Source organism: Anneissia japonica, unplaced genomic scaffold (genome assembly GCF_011630105.1).
Source record: "Anneissia japonica isolate Jap-2015-1 unplaced genomic scaffold, ASM1163010v1 scaffold26_len2425191_cov177, whole genome shotgun sequence".
NCBI classification, from domain to species: domain Eukaryota; kingdom Metazoa; phylum Echinodermata; class Crinoidea; order Comatulida; family Comatulidae; genus Anneissia; species Anneissia japonica.
In genome coordinates this window covers 125,542-130,436 of record NW_022685220.1, presented here as the reverse complement: position 1 = coordinate 130,436, position 4,895 = coordinate 125,542, and the positions used below count along the sequence as shown (strand labels likewise).

At 31.3% G+C, this 4,895-nt stretch overlaps 1 long non-coding RNA gene across 1 annotated transcript; it reads left to right on the top strand.

Moving 5' to 3' along the window:
* Positions 1-375: 375 nt before the first annotated feature.
* Positions 376-4,485, top strand: LOC117108505. Its single transcript, XR_004445375.1, has 3 exons — positions 376-447; positions 1,821-1,903; positions 4,043-4,485. It is a non-coding gene; the product is annotated as an uncharacterized LOC117108505 (long non-coding RNA).
* The last annotated feature ends 410 nt before the right edge of the window (positions 4,486-4,895 follow it).

Sequence of the window (4,895 nt, the reverse complement as noted above, 5' to 3'; positions counted from 1 at the left end):
CATAATTATCGACATCATCAGCATCATCATCATCATCATCAGCAACAGCATCATCACCATCATCATCATCATCAACATCATCATCATCATCATCTTCATCCTCATCATCATAACCATCGTCCATTATCATAACCACCACCATCGTTATCATCATTATCATAATCATCATCATCATCATCATCATCATCATCATCATCATCATCATCATCATCATCATCATCATCATCATCATAATCATCAACATCAACAATATCATCATAACCACCACCACCGCCACCATCGTTATTATCATTATCATCACCATCATCATCCTCATCATAAAGGAATGGAGCTTTAGAAAAAAGAATAATTTTTTTTTTTTATACCAATCCAGGTGGCGTTTTACTTATAAACAATACTGAATGGAGTTGAAAGACTACGAAGGAGACTTTACAATTAATAACAAATGTGAGTACAGTATTGAACAGTTTGCATCGTTTTCAATATATTTTAAATGGGAATTCTGTCATCATTGTATGGTTATTATTTTGAGTAAGTTTGTTAGGCACTGAAGGCATTGATAATTTCCTCGACAGAAGCATGCACTGACATGGCTGCATTCTATTCATTTCTCTGTCTTCTATTCAACAACAACATACATTCCAAGTAACTCGCTATTGCCTAAAACAATCAAAGACCTGAAACCGGATAAACAAACGTTATTTCCACAGCTTGCGGCTTGTTAACTTCCATTCGTTGTTTACATTGTAGATTCGTATCTGTTTTTTTTTTAATTCACATTGTATGAAATTTATTACCAAGAATCTTGTTATAATCTGGTGCACAACCTTTAATCATGAATAATCTAAATTCGTTATATTTTCTATATTATTTTTAAAAGACAGCGCAAGTGATCGAAGTAGGCCCAAATGACACCGTCTTTATCAATATTTATATTAATATCTTCATGGAAGTGTACATCCATGATGTCGACATCAAAATATAGCTACCAGGAATTCGAAATAGATGGGATCCAGGGTGGGACTTGCACAAAATGGATTTTATTATGGCACATCCATGCTCCATGCTCTAGATGGCCAAAAACAACTTGAATATGAATACAATTTTAGGTAGTGGCTGGTTGCACACTCTCCCTGGCTACAGCTGTGAAAGTGTATTTTTTATCGAAAATACAGAGCAGTTGACCATCTTGTTTATAATAATAATAATAATAATAATAGAAATGTTAATAGTAGTAGTAGTAGTAGTAGTAATAATAATAATAATAATAATAGTAATAATAATAGTAATAATAATAATAGTAATAGTAATAATAATAATAATAATAATATTGGTGAGCGTCACACTCTCTATGTCGCCATGTTTGCACGGATACTCCGCATAAGGTTGTATGCTTGGCCCCAATAGCATATATAGTTGCTGTAAATAGCTAAAAATTATTAGTTTTAAATTCAAAAGCAAATAGAAAATAGCCTTGCTCAAAATTTACCAATGCAAACAAATTCATTTTCATAGCCAATCAATTGTGGTCAAAACACCAATCTAATTGTGGTCAAAATACCAATCTTGAGACCCCGATCAGAATTGTTCAACCCCCTGCGAACATTTTTTTTTCTTTTTTCTTGATTTACGGACATTTTCCTACAAAAATCCTGAATTTGACACTACCAGTCAATTTAAGTGTTTATGTATATATAAGAATATAGCAATGGTATTATTTAACTGCCAATTGACAGGAATACAATTTTGTCATTGAGATATTGAATTGTAAACTTACTTAAATGTAATGATTTAATTATCCATGGAATTAAATCTTTCAGCTCATGTCAGACAGTTATATTTAAATTGGACTACATTGGATGGGCAGGCTCCGGCCTAATGGGCGTTCCTGATGCTTGTTACGGTAAGTTTTACTTTTCTTGATCTCAATCCATTTCATTATCTTGCTTGTGCAGGTTTAGCATCGAATAAATTCAATCAATCAGTCAATGAATATTATATCATGAAAAATGTTTGTGTGAAGATATAGTTATAGTATTATGTTTATTGTTTGAATATACTATATTATGAATCTATATTAATTTCTATCGAATGGCACACTTTCATACATTTTCTTTAACCGTGACAATGTTGTCATTTTAAATAATAATTATTTTTAGCATCGAAGAAAAACACATTTTAACTTAAAAATGAGATTAACCATTTTGTGAACTCTGAAATTACAGTAGAACCCTTATTAAGGGGACGCTTCGGGAATAAAAAGTGTCCACTTAATAGGGGTGTCCCCTGTATAGGGAACCCCTATTCAGGGGACACTAGACATGAGATTGTCCCGTTTTGGCATAAGAATCAGTTACAGTAAAATTATAACTAATTTATAGCAATAATTTGCAATGCAAATACAATTCATTTATAATATGAAATCAGAAAAAAATGTAATTAAAACAACAATAGTTTTATATGTTCCCAGTATTATTTCATGATGCAATGTTAATGACATTAAAAAAAATATTGAGCTTTCTATTGAATGGATGTAGCCTGAACAGAGAAACCAATATAGTAAGGATTAAAATTCTATATACCAAATAATATGAACATATACCAAAAACGTGAAATTGTCCCCTTAATAGGGGGTTTTTGGCATACTTTTGTATAATGATGACATGGATAATTCTTTATAATTTTATTTTGATTTACCTGAGAATGAGTTAGCAGTTTAATTATACCTAATTTATAACAATAATTTGCAATGCAAAAAATAATTCATTTAAAATATGTAATTAAAACTGCAAAATTTGTGTATGTTCTCGATAGTGTTTCTTTTTTCGAGTGCGACGTTAATGACCAAATATTATTTTTTAAATATTGAGCATTCTATTGGATGCACAAGATAGAATACGGATAGATTAGACTCCTATACAGTATCAAAATACACAAAACAAGAAATCTCTACGGTTAATGGAAAAAATTGACAAGATTTTATTTATACGAAGTAACAAATGTATTAGGCATGCAATGCGCAATGATGGAAAAACTTTTTGGTTGATGTTAAGTTTATTGCTCAAAAGGTGTCAAAATATAAATTTTAATTATTTTTTTTCTTATTTTGAGTCTACTGTAGTTTTTTTGATAGAATAACAAAAAGTATCCCCTTAATAATAGGGGTGAAATTGTATTGATTTAACCACTTTGCACTCAAAAAGTGCCCCTCTCCCCTTAATAATGGTGTCCCCTTAATAGGGGTTGGCTGTAGTTTTAAAAGGTATATTACACCTAGTTTAACGGAAAGTGTCCCCTAATAATAGGGTGTCCCCTGAATAGGGGTGTCCCAAAGGAGGGTTTCTACTGTACATGAAAAACATAGAAAAATAAAGCCCCATGTTTGAGAGTAAAAATTGACAAGATTGGTGTATACAAAGTAACACATGCGGTAAGCCTAACTGTTGTTCACTCTAAGGATTCAGGTTTATTGCTCAAAAGGTGTCAAAATATAAATTTGAATATTTTTTTCTTATTTTGAGACTGCTGTAGTTGTTATAATACAATGATATTAATGACACAAAAACATTAAGTGTCCCTTTAATAGGGGGTATTTGGCGATTTGGCACACTTAGAAAATGCCCCTGTTCCCTTGGGTTGGCCGTAGTGTCAAAAATATATTGCATCACGGAAAAGTGTCCCCGAAATAGGGGTGTCCCAAAGAAGGGATTCTACTGTATACTATCGTCTTTTAGCGCCACAGAACATTACTTCATGTGATGGAAATTGGCGCCATACAAGTTATTTCGATTGATTGATTGATTGATTGTTGATTGATTGATTGATTTATTTATTGAATGAATAGAATGCTAACTTGTTCACGCTATTACGATCTACTAGGTCTACCAAATACCATAATCCTCATTCATTCCATGTTATGAAAGCATTGTCCATACATTGTGATACCTGAATATGATAATGTTCAGGTTGGGGTGCTCACTATATACACCGTAACAATCCTTTTTAAGTTTCTAAATTTTTTCTCAACATTTTTCTATTACAGGATGTAGACAAAGAATCTACAAATATCAGGAAAAAAATGTCTTGACTCGATCGTGAAAGGGCAACGGAACTTACCAGTACTTTATGGATAGCCAAAAATATTGTCACTCATCAAGCTTCCTGCAAAAATTCTGGATATGCAATTAATTAAAATATAATGTGAATTCTATTTTTTAAATATTTTTCTCTGCAAGAATTTAAAAAATAATATAAAGAATATGTATTAATTCGTGTAGGCTTTATGTTTATTAATATTGTATTATTACTGCTAATGTTTATCTTAATAACAGAGAAAATAACCCGTTTGCTGTAAAGAATATAGACGTGTCAGATAATAATATAATTTTAAGGATTAAAATCAGGTCTATTGATTTTTGCCGAATGTACATATAATATATACAATAATAAAATGTATACATATATCCCAACTTGATTTCAATGCTTGAAAATAAATATCAAATGGATTATGCATTTCTGCTCTCCTTATTCATTGTCTGTGTTTACTGTAATAAATTCAATAGCTAAAATATCATTATATACTTAAACCAAAAGTAAGGAATTGCTTCATCAATATTAGCTACTTTGTCAATTTGTCTATTAAATTAGCAATGAAATCCTTCCGAGGACGCCCTAAAAAAAATACATAAAACCGGAAATGACGTGATTGCTAAGTAACCAGCTCATGCATAATCATGAATATTCAGTAACACCTGTCCTAATTAGACTAACAATAACATCTTTTTGGTCGATTTTGTCAAAACTGAGCTAAAAGTTTTTATTGTTAGTCTAATGAGCACAGGTGTTACTGAATATTCATGAGCTGTAGCCTAGCAACCGACGTCATTTCCGGTTTT